The sequence below is a fragment of the Lipotes vexillifer genome, unplaced genomic scaffold, assembly GCF_000442215.2.
Source record: "Lipotes vexillifer unplaced genomic scaffold, Lipotes_vexillifer_v1.1 scaffold1079, whole genome shotgun sequence".
Classification (NCBI taxonomy): domain Eukaryota; kingdom Metazoa; phylum Chordata; class Mammalia; order Artiodactyla; family Lipotidae; genus Lipotes; species Lipotes vexillifer.
Window position 1 is genome coordinate 90,476 of NW_006772344.1, and position 13,583 is coordinate 104,058.

Here is a 13,583-nt window from a genome sequence, read left to right on the forward strand (position 1 = left end):
CAAAAGGCAAAAAAAAAAAAAAAAAAAAGCCACGTGCATGGAGTTCTTTGTCATAGCATTTTTCATTATAGTGAAAAATGAAAAACTGGGAACAACGAACAAAGGAGGACTGAGTTATGATGCTTCAGTGTTATACTAGTGAGTGCGATGTTCATTGTCACATTTGACAGCTATCGGAACAATCAACTGTGGAAACTGAGGTAACGAGAAGAGGAAAATGCAGAATCTACTGAAGTATACAGAGGAAGCAGGAGGCCAGCTTGCTTCCCCTGCGTTTTTTCTTCCTCTTTCCTATATCTTTTCTCAGTGTCTCCCACGTTGCTATGGGAACATGGAAAAATGAGTTGATATATGAGGTCAATAACACAATGGTGATTTTCTGCTTCTGAACTGTGCCAGGGCACAGAATACAAGCACACTGCATGGGAATTAGAGCCCTCAGGCCTTCAGTGCCTTTTTTCCCCCAACGGAGCCCTGGATGTATTTCTATCACCATCCTTACTGTTCCGGTTTTGTAATGAGCTATGAGGACTGGAGCACGGCACATAGTAGGCACTTGATTTACATTGTGACATGAACAAAACCTTCCTTTCCTTCCTCTGTGGTTGTGGCTTATCAGAGAAGCACCATGTAACTGATGCACTGAAACAGCCAGAGGAACTGAGAAAGCAAAAGAAGCAGTGCTTTCAACTCTTTCTGTCTTACGAAGTGCTTGGTGAAACTGTAAGAGGATATTTAGCAGCACAAAAAGTAGGCCAAGGGTAAGAAAAACTCCATACCCAAGAGAATTCAGATGACCAAATTAAGTCTGATCCAGAATAAACAGTTCTCTTCTGGAAATCTAGCAGTTCCAGAAAGTACTGTCCGGGGGGAAATGGCCCACGATGTCGAGCTGCATAATTATGTAACCCTCCAGGAAAGAGGGTGCACGGGGAAAATCAAATGTGAGCAAGTAACAGTTCTCAGGCCTCAAAGAGGAAGACTTTTTTGCTGAAGAGAAACCAGGCCCTTTCCCATGAACTTGACCAGCTTCAGTTTTCCCCATCCTCACCCAGCATCCAAAGCCTAAAACAAGGTTGCTATTTCAAATCCCTCCAATAGAAATAACTTTCCAATAGTCATGTGAGTAGTGTTGCACATGAAGGAACTCACCCGAAATGAAACGGAAGCTTAGCTATTATGAATAGGTCAAGACCATTCATGTTAGTATTTTATCAGGGAAAGCATTATCATTGTCCCCTTACAGGTCACTAAAACACATCAAACAAACAAATTAAATGCCAGATGGTAAGAGGAATTTATAACTTTCTCCCACAAATTGTAAAAATCCAAGCTTGAAATTGAAAGCAGGGACTGGAGGAGATATATGTACACCCAGGTTCATAGCAGCATTTTTCACAGTCATCACGGGGGTGTGTACAACCCAAGTGTCCACCGCTGGATAAACAAAATATGGTGGATACATATACATACAATGGAATATTATTCAGCCTTAAAAAGGAAAGAAACCTGATACATGCTGCAATGTGGATGAACCATGAGAACATTACATTCAGTGAAATAAGCCAGTCACAAAAGGACAACTATTGTATTGATTCCCCTGGTGTGAGTTACCTAGAATAGTCAAACTCAGAGACTGAAATTAGAAGGATTGTTGCCAGGGGCTGGGGGGAGGGAGGAATGGGGAGCCATTGTTTAATAGGTACAGAGTTTCAGATTTGCAAGATAAAAAGTTCTGGAGGTGTATGGTGGTGATGCTGGCACAACAATTTGTACTTAATGCCACTGAAATGTATACTTAAAAATACTTAACGTGGTAAATTTTATGTGTGTTTTACCACAACTTTTAATGCAGGCTTGATTCCACCAGTCCTTTGTTTAATGATGGAAAAGCTCCTAATTTTATGTCTTGTACTTTTACTGGGGGCTCTGTACAAGATATTTTGGGTAAATAGAGGACTCTGTTACATCCTGTTAAAAAATTTCTTGGGCTTCCCTGGTGGTGCAGTGGTTGGGAGTCCACCTGCCGATGCAGGGGACGCGGGTACGTGCCCCGGTTCAGGAAGATCCCACATGCCGCGGAGCGGCTGGGCCCGTGAGCCATGGCCGCTGAGCCAGCGCGTCTGGAGCCTGTGCTCCGCAACAGAGAGGCCACAGCAGTGAGAGGCCCACGTATCGCAAAAAAAAAAAATCTTAACACATAGGAGTCAACCTAATTAATTATAAGGACGTTCTTTCTGCAGCACCCAGGGTGAACCTATTCCAATACCTCATGCCTATAGTGGTTGTGGTTATGCAGGTCTAATCCCTTAACAACAAACTTCGAAGACAATACTTTTAACCTCAAGTGGAAATTAATCTTTATATTTCACTTATTCATCCAATAGTAATAATTATTACTGACACATATTGAACAATTGGATATGCTAGAAAACGTGCTAACAACTTTGACATGTGTAATATAAAGTTAATAATCCTATTAGTAGAAATTATTAGCCCCAATTTTTGGAGGAAAAACTTGAACGAAGGTGAAACTCAAATTCACATCATCCATAATCCGCCATCCTCAAAAAGACCATTGAACTCATAGAGACATAGGGGATCTTCAAGTTCACTCGCTTCATTGTTGTTTACCTTCATTATGGACATTTTCAAATACATACAAAAGTAGTCAGGAGAGTATAATAAACTTCCTTTAAAAAAAAAATTATTTATTTGGCTGTGCCAGGTCTGTGGGATCTAGTTTCCTGACCAGGGATCAAACCCAGGCCCCCTGCATTGGGGGTAGCTCAGAGTCTTAACCACTGGACCACCAGGGAAGTTCCTAAGCCTTTTATAATAAACCACTCAGCTTCAGTACTCATCAATTTATAGTCAATCTTTTTCTTTTTTTTTTTTTAAGATTCTTTTATGTGGATCATTTTTAAACTCTTTATTGAACTTGTTACAGTATTACTTCTGTTTTATATTTTGGGTTTTTGGCCCTGAGGCATGTGTGATCTTAGCTCCCCGACCAGGGATCAAACCCACAACCCATGTATTGGAAGCCTTAACCACTGGACTGCCAGGGAAGTCCCCTATAGTCAGTCTATTTCATCTTTACCCTCACTTATTTTCCTCCCTCCCATAGAATATTTTTGCCATATGATTTTTTTTTTTTTTTTTTTTTTGGCTGCGTTGGGTCTTCGTTGCTGTGCGCAGGCTTTCTCTAGTTGTGGTGAGCGGGGGCTACTCTTTGTTGCGGTGCACAGGCTTCTCATTGCTGTGGCTTCTCTTGTTGCAGAGCACAGGCTCTAGGGCATGCAGGCTTCGGTAATTGTGACACAAGGGCTCAGTAGTTGTGGCTCTCGGGCTCTAGAGCACAGGCCAGTAGTTGTGGTGCATGGGCTTAGTTGCTCTGCGGCATGCGGGATCTTCCTGGACCAGGGCTCAAACCCGTGTCTCCTGCATTGGCAGGTGGATTCTTAACCACTGCCCTACCAGGGAAGCCCGCCATATGATTTTCTAAAGTTTTTATTTGGAAATAATTTCATACCTACATATAAGTTGCAAAAATGAAAATAGTAAAATACCCATTACCCTTTACTTTCATCTATTATTAATATTTATTGCATTTGCTTCATTTATAGGCCTCTCTCTCTCTCTCTCTCTCTCTCTCTCTCTCTCTCTCTCTCTCTCTCTCTCTCACACACACACACACACACACACACACACTTTTGTGGGGGAACGACTTGAGGGTAACATACGTAACAACCTTTATCCCTAAATACTTCATTGTGTATTTCCTAAGAATAAGGATATTCTCTTATAGACCATGGTATAATTATCAACCTCAGTAAATTGAACATTGACTCAATAATTTTTTTTTTTTTTTTTGTGGTACGTGGGCCTCTCACTGTTGTGGCCTCTCCCGTTGCGGAGCACAGGCTCAGCGGCCATGGCTCACGGGCCCAGCCGCTCCGCAGCATGTGGGATCTTCCCGGACCGGGGCACGAATCCGTGTCCCCTGCATCGGCAGGCGGACTTTTAACCACTACGCCACCAGGGAAGCCCGACTCAATAATTTTATCTACTGTACCATTCTTATTCCAATTTTGTCAATTGTGTTCTTTAGAACTTTTTTTTTTTTTCCCCACACCGTACAGCCTGTGGGATCTTAGTGGGAACTGAGGAGGCCTCGGTTCCTTGCCCCATGGGCCTCTCCCTGGGGTTGCTCGTGCATCCTCATAGCATGGTACTGGCCTCATCTGGAGCAAGTGATCCCTGAGAGGGTAAGGAGAGGGCAAAGCCTTGTGACCTAGTCTTAGCAGTCACACACTGTCACCTCCACTACAGTCAACTCATTAGATGTGCGGGACCAAGTCCAGCCCACATTCCAGAGAAGGGAAATTTAGCTCCAATTTTTTTTTTTTAAGTTACAACTTTTTTTTTTTTTTCGTGACCATACCGTGCAGCCTGTGGGATCTTAGTTCCCTGACCAGGGATTGAACCTGTGCCCTTGGCAGTGAAAGTGCCGAGTCCTGACCACTGGACCGCCAGGGAATTCCCTGAAGTTCCAACTGTTGAAGGGAGAAGAATATCAAAGAATTGGTGGACATATGTTAGGACCATTACAGAATCCATTGATGTTTCTTGCCTGATGTAATCCTCACTCAAAATAATGATTTCCCACCTATTCTGTATTATTTTTAAAGCGAATTCTAGCATCGTATTTCATCTGTAAATTTTTGAGAATGTATCTCAAAAAATAAATATTTTTTAATATTATAAACTGATGATATTATCAAGTAGCAAGTCAGTGTTTAAATTTCCATTTGTCCCATGAATGCTGTATTTTCTGAGGTACAATTCACATGCCATAAAATTCACCCTTTTAAAGTGTACAGTCCAGTGGTTTATAGTATTTTCACAAAGTTGTACAGTCATCACCACTAGTTTCATCACACCTAGAAGAAACCCTGTATCCATTAGAAGAAACCCTGTATCCATTAGCAGTCGCTACCCATTTCCAAATTAATTTCTGTGGGTATGCCTCTTCTGGATATTTCATATAAGTGGAATAATTACAATATGTGGTCTTTTATGTCTGGCTTCATTTGAAACCGTGGTGCAATCCACGTCACCTGCCTTCACTAATCAAGGTTTTAAGACTTTCAGGTTCTCCAAGCAGCACATAGCTTAAACAATATGTTTGCCCAAGGTGTTTTCCAGGAACTTGGAGTCAGCTGCTTCTGCTTCAAGTTGAGCCAAGAGTCAGCTCTGTCTGGTTTGAGACAAGCTGCTTAGGACTGGATAGGACCACTGACGCTTCAACTGGGCATACAGGAGCATCCGCCTGTGACATATTGAACGTGCAGAGGCCTGCCCAGAACAATTATCACACCTTTTTCCAATAACCTTTCCTCTGTCTCCACGCCTCAGACTGCCCTGCTTCTTTGTTCTTTTTCCCATAAATACCTGAGCCCCTTGCCTTTGGGAAGGCAGATTTGAGATTTGTCTTCCTGTCTCGCTTTGCCGCAAACCTCGGCGTCTCACCATTTTGACTTTCTGTGCATCTGGCAGAACAAACCTGGTTCAGTAACACCCTCACTTGTATAAAGTTTTTAAGGTTGATCTGTTGTAACATGAATAAGGAACTTCATTCCTTGTTGTGGCTCAATAATATTCCTTTGTATGGATTTACCAGGCTTTGTTTATCCATTTTTTTGGCTATTACGAATAATTGCTTATGTACAAGTGTTTGTGTGGAGCCATCTTTATTTTTAGTTTGTTTGAATTGGTACTGAACTAAAGTCTCCACAAGGCCATTAGCTGATAAATCTTCAAGTCACCACAGGTTCCTCCTCTACAACTTTGTGTTTTTTTCCAATTTGTTGAAGAAATTGGGTCATTTGTCCTGTACAGTTTTCCAAGATCTGGATTTTGCTGATTGGATCCTTTAGGCATAAATAATTTAACACGTTCTTCTAACATCTGTAGTTTCATAGGTTGGTAGCTGGGTGTAGAGGCTTGATCACATTCACGCTTGATGGGGGCGGGAGGGCTGGCAAGATTACATGCTATGGCCTGTTACTCTACAAATATAAAGTCCCAAACTTGCCTTAATAAAAGGTGAAAATGTTACTGTTCAGTATATTTTATGAAGAAATTGAGCTTCATAAGTGGACAAATATGGGGAATTATATATAATCAGTGTTAATTTAAATGATCTTATTCTGGTGAATCTGATTTTTTTTTTTAAGGGAGTATGAAGCCCTTTTCAAATTCTCTTCTCAGCAGAGCAGACTACTGAGTGAACGAGTCCACAGCGTGATCCATATTAAATAGGCTTCTCGTCTTTAAGTCTTCATCCCTTCTTTCTCTTAATTACTGAAGCGCAAATTGCTTCAGAGAAATTTAAATACTAGTATTTGAACTTTATGCATAATTCTTTTTTTTCCCCACACCATGCAGCATGCGGGATCCTAATTCCCTCACCAGGGATCAAACCTGGGCCCTCGGCAGTGAGAGTGCAGAGTCCTAACCACGGGGCCGCCAGGAAATTCCCTATACAGAATATTCTTTGTAGTTCCTTTTTATTTTTTAAGGGTGAACTGCTTTTTAATAAGTCAGTATCTGTTTATACTTTTCTTTTGGTTTGGGTCATGATGTTTGATCATGAGAGCTTTCAATGGAATATGGAATAGGAGAAAGAAAGAAAAATCTGCCAAATGTGTTAGAAAGCATTTGAAACAGAAGTGCTGGTTCCTATTTAAAACACTTCTCTTTGCTAAATACACCAAGATGAGAGTAAAAGATGCCTTAATATATAATTTTTATATTGTTAGAGACGGTGGTTTTAATAAATTCCTATTTATCTGTTGTGTATTTTTAGTTTTTTGATGACTGAGTTCTTCTAAGTGGTTTCACATAAAACCACATTTCAAGCCTTGTTTGTTTTCAGGTATACAAAATGTATGTCTCAGCCCAAGCATCTTTGTAAAAATAGGCATAGAAGTCTTTTAAATGCTGAACTACAGTAGTACCTGCTTGATTTATTTTTTTAGTCAGTAATAGAGGAAACTATTAGTACAGTTTTATCAGGAAGTTACTGATGTGTATGTGCGATTTACAGTGATTCTGTATATGTTCCCCAGCTTCAAAACACTTGGAACTACTGCTGTGGTTTCTGGAAGGGTCAGTTGTTGGTTCTTAAAGTTACACCTGTGCAGCTTGGGTTTGAGTTTTTAAAGAATAGTTAAGTTTTAAAGAAATTTCCTTAGTCAAAGAGCAGTTTGAGTTGTATCCATGGTTTTTGCTGTGTTAACATCAGCTTCAGTTAAATTGTTTGAATTATAAAGTAAGTATAATTATGGTGAAGAAGATCAGTCTCTTTTTTTTTTTTTTTTTTTTTTTTTTTTTTTTTTTTTTGCGGTACGCGGGCCTCTCACTGTTGTGGCCTCTCCCGTTGCGGAGCACAGGCTCCGGACGTGCAGGCTCCGCGGCCAAGGCTCACGAGCCCAGCCGCTCCGCGGCATGTGGGACCCTCCCGGCCCGGGGCACGAACCCGTGTCCCCTGCATCGGCAGGCGGACTCTCTCCACCACTGCCACCAGGGAAGCCTGTTCTGTCTCATTTTTAAATGCTGAATCACATTTTATTTCTTTAATTAATACAATAGAAACATCAAAATTCAGGACCACTGAAATATGCCAACTTTTGTTTTGGGGTTGTGTGTGTAGTTGTGTTGATTTGTTTGCTAGGGTTTTTTTGTCTTTAAATTTATTTTATTTTATTTTTATTCTTGGGTGCATTGGGTCTTTGTTACTGCGTGTGGGCCTTCTCTAGTTGCGGCGAGCAGGGGCTGCTCTTCGTTGTGGTGTGCAGGCTTCTCATAGCGGTGGCTTCTCTGGTTGCGGAGCATGGGCTCTAGGTGCGCGGGCTTCAGTGTTGTGGTGCACAGGCTCAGTAGTTGTGGCACACAGGCTTAATTGCTCTGTGTCATGTGGGATCCTCCCGGACCAGGGCTCGAACCTGTGTCCCCGGCATTGACAGGCAGATTCTTAACCACTGCACCACCAGGGAAGCCCATGTTTGCTTGTTTTTTAAAGAAACTGAAACTGCTATATCTGCTAGTGAAAGAAAATGCTTTGTTTTGCTCTGAAGATTCTGCAGTTGTTTAGGTGTATCTTGGTGCATAAATTACAAAGAATAATGCTAGTTAAATGCCAATAAATATTTTACTCTTTTTATGTGAAACAAATTTCGGAGAGTGATGGTGGCAGTGGTGCCTCTTACTACCTTATGTAAAACACTTGAACATTTTCATCAATATTGCCATCATCTGTTTAATATTCCCAGTATATTTTCTCAAAGTCTGTTTACTTAAAATTTTATGGAATGATATAATAAGCAATAAAATCTGAATTACACACACACACACACGCAAAGAAAGTAATAGTTCAGTTTTTAAAAATAAGTTTCTGTATTTTGGCAGGAGCACAAATAGAATTTTTGACATTCATTATATTAGATGATTAATGATATTTCTTTTGATATAAAGTCCTCTTATTTAGGGTTAAATATTCCATATATTCTAAAGAGTACACTTTTTCCAAATAAAAATAATTAAGAAATTTTGAAATTTTTCATGCTAATGTTTTAATTTCTGAAGATAATAAAGAAAAGAGATTAAATATTTAGTAGACCATTTCCAGGAAAAAAAAAACATTGACATATTTTACAGTGGTATCCCCTAGGAGGTTCTGCGGATTAAGGGTAAAATAAGTTCCTTTGCATACCACTAAACAGCTGGCACTCTCCCACAGAGAAAAGAATATTTTCAACATGGAAAATATATGATACACCATGTGCTTAGTATTGGGAAAATATCTACTTTCAAATACATATATTAATGTTTGTATTTCAGTGTTTTTCCTCTAAAAAGAATGTTACTGGTACAATGAAAAATAACAGGGAAAAGGAATCAATAAAAATGAAAGGGGAGGTGACACTGCGGGGCGGGCCCACAGGCTGCAGGGTGGACAGCGGATGCAGGGACGCGGTTTGAGCTCCCGCCCCCCGATGGCGTCGTTGCCGCCATGAAGGGGCTAGTGCTGCTCTACTCCAGGGTCTTCGTGGCCTTCAGGGCCTGCCTGCTCGTCATGGGAATCTGCTACACCAGTTTTGACTTGGGCTCCCGCTTTGATGTGGCATGGTTCCTGACGGAGACTTCCCCTGTCATGTGGTCAAACCTGGGCATTGGTCTAGCTATCTCCCTGTCTGTGGCTGGGGCAGCGTGGGGCATCTACATCACTGGCTCTTCCATCACTGGGGAAGGGGTGAAGGCCCCCAGGATTAAGACCAAGAACCTGATCAGCATCATCTTCTGTGAGGCTGTGGCCATCTACGGCATCATCATGGCGATTGTCATTAGCAACATGGCTGAGCTTTGCAGTGCTACTGACCCCAAGGCCATTGGCCGTCAAAACTACCATGCAGGCTACTCCATGTTTGGGGCTGGCCTCACAGTGGGCCTGTCTAACCTCTTCTGTGGAGTCTGTGTGGGCATCATGGGCAGTGGAGCCACCTTGGCTGATGTGCAGAACCCCAGCCTCTTTGTAAAGATTCTCATTGTGGAGATCTTTGGCAGCGCCATCGGCCTCTTTGGGGTCATCGTTGCAATCCTTCAGACCTCCAGAGTGAAGATGAGTGATTAGATGATCTGTGTGGGTGGGACCACCCCCCACTCTTATTTATTTGTGGTTTTCCTGCGACAGCTGGAGCTGTGCCCCTTAGGCTTTCAGGGGGCTTGGTGTTCAGGGCCCTCCCTGCACTCACTTCTGCTGCCTGTGGACTTGGAGGCACTGCCTGGCTGGACCCTCAGTGTGGCAAGTGGGCTGCTGATGACTGTGTGCAATTTTGCACCCGTGTCCCACCTCTACCTCCAACCCATCTTCCCAGTGTTTGTGAAATAAACATGGTATTTGTCTGGGTAAAAAAAAGTGAAAGGGAAATGTGTCATAATTCAGAAGCTTTAATTTTCAACAAATCACTAGCCTAATATATCTTCCTCTTGTTGGAGTTTTTATTCTTACTGTTGCTCATACTGCCCTCTCTCTGCTCAGTGGTTTTTTGGTTCATTTTTAATTTTTCGTGGCCTCATCTACCTCTACACAGCCAGACCTGAGAACTGATTCCAGGGAGCCTCGATGCCGAGTCACAGTGGAACACACGTTTGCAGTTAGCTCTTGCACACTTGCCCTTGGGTGTCAGGCCCCTGTGGCCCACCAGGCCATATTCCTGGGACCAGAGGTTTGCCTACACTATGCACGAGGCAGATTGACAAGGAGGTTTGAATGGTGGTTACACTGCCTGCTGTCCTTATGGGTCCAGCAGTCAAGAATCCCAGGTATCTCCCATCCCATGGAGCAGTAGTCAGGCCTGGTCAGTGGTTCTTGTTGACTAGTGGGCTGCAGAGTCATTTAACGTGACTCTAATAGTCTTTGATAGCTTTCTTTATATCTGGTATAATAAGATATTCTAGGTTCCTTGTACATTTCTTCTTTTTTATTTTTTGCAATTGAAGTTATTCTTTTCTTAATTTAATTTTTATTTTATATTGGAGTATAGTTGATTTACAATGTTGTGTTAGTTTCAGGTGTACAGAAAAGTGATTCAGTTATACATAAACATATTTCCATTCTTTTTCAGATTTTTATCCCGTATAGGTTATTACAGAATATTGAGTAAAGTTCCCTGTGCTACACAGCAGGTCCTTGTTGATTTATCTGTTTTATTTATAGTAGTATGTATATGTTAATCCCAAACTCCTAATTTATCCCTCTCCCCTCCCACCTTTCCCCTTTGGTAACCATAAGTTTGTTTTTGAAGTCTGTAGGTCTGTTTTTGTTTTGTAAATAAGTTCATTTGTATCATGTGTTTAGATTCCACATATAAGTGACATCATATGATATTTGTCTTTCTCTGTCTGACTGACTTCACTTAGTATGATAATCTCTAGGTTCATTCATGTTGCTGCAAATGGCATTATTTCATTCTTTTTTATGGCTGAGTAATATTCCATTGTGTGTGTGTGTGTGTGTGTGTGTGTGTGTGTGTGTGTGTGTGTGTGTGTATCACATCTTGTTTATCCATTCCTGTGTTGATGGACACTTAGGTTGCTTCCATGTCTTGGCTATTGTAAATAGTGCTGCAGTGAAACACTGGGGTGCATGTATGTTTTGTAATTATGGTTTACTCCAGATATATGCCCAGGAGACGGATTACTGGATCATATATGCTAGTTCTATTTTTAGTTTTTTAAGAAACCCCTATGCTGTTCTCCATAGTGGTTGTACCAATTTACATTCCCACCAACAGTGTAGGAGGGTTCCCTTTTCTCCACACCCTCTCCAGCATTTATTGTTTGTAAACTTTTTGATGATGGCCATTCTGACCGGTGTGAGGTGATACCTCATGGGCATTTTGATTTACATTTCTCTAATGATTTGTGATATTGAGCATCCTTTCATGCATTTGTTGGCAATCTGTATATCTTCTTTGGAGAAATGTCTAGCGTCCACTCTGTGGCTTGTGGTATCTTCCCGGCCCGGGGCATGAACACATGTCCTCTGCATCGGCAGGCGGACTCCCAACCACTGCGCCACCAGGGAAGCCCTCACTGTAGTTTTGGTTTGCATTTCTCTAATAATTAGGGATGTTGAGCATCTTGTCATGTGATTTTGGCCATCTGTATGTCTTCTTTGGAGAAATGTCTATTTAGATCTTCTGTCCATTTTTTTGATTGGTTTTTTTTTTCTTATATTGAGCTGTTTGTATATGTTGGAGATTAATCCCTTGTTGGTTGCATTGTTTGCAAATATTTTCTCCCATTCTGAGGATTGTCTCACTTTATTTATAGTTTCCTTTGCTGTGCAGAAGCTTTTAAGTTTAATTAGGTCCCATTTGTTTATTTTTGTTTTTATTTTCATTACTCTAGGAAGTGGATCCAAAAAGATATTGCTGCAATTTATGTCAAAGAGTGCCCTATGTTTTCCTCTAAGAGTTTTAAGTAGTTTCGGTCTTACATTTAAGTCTTTAATCCATTTTGAGTTTATTTTTGTGTATGGTGTTAGAGAATGTTCTAATTTCATTCTTTTACATGTAGCTGTCCAGTTTTCCCAGCACCACTTATTGAAGTGATTGTCTTTTCTCCATTGTATATTCTTACCTCCTTTGTCATAGATTGACCGTAGGTACATGAGTTTACTTCTGGGCTTTCTGTCCTATCCCATTGAGCTATATTTCTCTTTTTGTGACAATACCGTACTGTTTTTATTACTGTAGCTTTGTAGTATAGTCTGAAGTCAGGGAGCCTGATTCCTCCAGTTCTGTTTTTCTTTCTCAGGATTGCTTTGGTTATTCAGGGTCTTTTGTGATTCCATACAAATTAAAAATTTTTTGTTCTAGTGAAAAATGCCATTGGTGTTTGATAAGGATTGCATTGAATCTAGATTACCTTGGGTAGTATAATCATTTTGACCGTATTGATTCTTCCAATCCGAGAACACGGTATATCTTTCCATCTGTTTGTGTCATCTTCAGTTGCTTTTATCAGTATCTCATAGTTTTCGAGTACAGGTTTTTTGCCTCCTTAGGTAGGTTTATTCCTAAGTACTTTATTCTTTGTGATGGTAAATGGGATTGTTTCCTTAATTTCGCTTTCTTATCCTTCGTTGTTAGTGTATAGAAATGCATGAGGGACTTCCCTGGTGGTCCAGCGGTTAAGACTCTGTGCTCCCAATGCAGGGGGCCTGGGTTTGATCCCTGGTCAGGGAACTAGATCCTGCATGCTGCAACTAAAAGAGCCCACATGCCACAACTAAAAGAGCCCACATGCTGCAGTGAACATCCCCCGTGCTGCAATGAAGATCCCACGTCCTACAACTAAGACCTGCTGCAGCCAAATAAATAAATGTTAAAAAAAAAGAGAAAAGAAATGCGAGAGATTTCTGTGTATTAATTTTGTATCCTGCGACTTTACCAAATTCATTGATGAGCTCTAGTAGTTTTCTGGTATAGCATCTTTAGGATTTCTGTGTATAGTATCTTGTCATCTGCAGTGACAGTTTTACTTCTTCTTTTCCAATTTGTATTCCTTTTATTTCTTTTTCTTCTCTGATTGCATGGCTAGGACTTCCAGAACTGTGTTGAATAAGAGTGGCAAGAATGGACATCCTGGTCTGGCTCCTGATCTTAGAGGAAATGCTTTCAACTTTTCACCATTGGGAGTATGATGTTAGCTGTGAGCTTGTCATATATGGCCTTTATTATGTTGAGGTAGGTTCCCTCTATGCCCACTTTCTGGAGACTTTTTATCATAAATTGGTGTTGAATTTTATCAAAAGCTTGTTCTGCATCTGTTGAGATGATCATGTTTTTTATTCTTCAATTTGTTAATGTGTGGAAAACGTCACGTTTAGTCACCTTGGAGCCCACTGCCTGGTCTCATTGTTTTCCCCCATCCCTATTCCCGACCACCCTTTGATCTATCATTTCTGGAAACCGTAAGTCCGTTCATCTATTTTTTTTTTTTTTTTTTTT

The 13,583-nt window shown here is 40.9% G+C and overlaps 1 pseudogene; it reads left to right on the forward strand.

The window, feature by feature from the left end:
- The first annotated feature begins 9,079 nt into the window (after positions 1–9,079).
- LOC103091425 (V-type proton ATPase 21 kDa proteolipid subunit pseudogene) lies at positions 9,080–9,697 on the forward strand (annotated as a pseudogene).
- Positions 9,698–13,583: the final 3,886 nt, after the last annotated feature.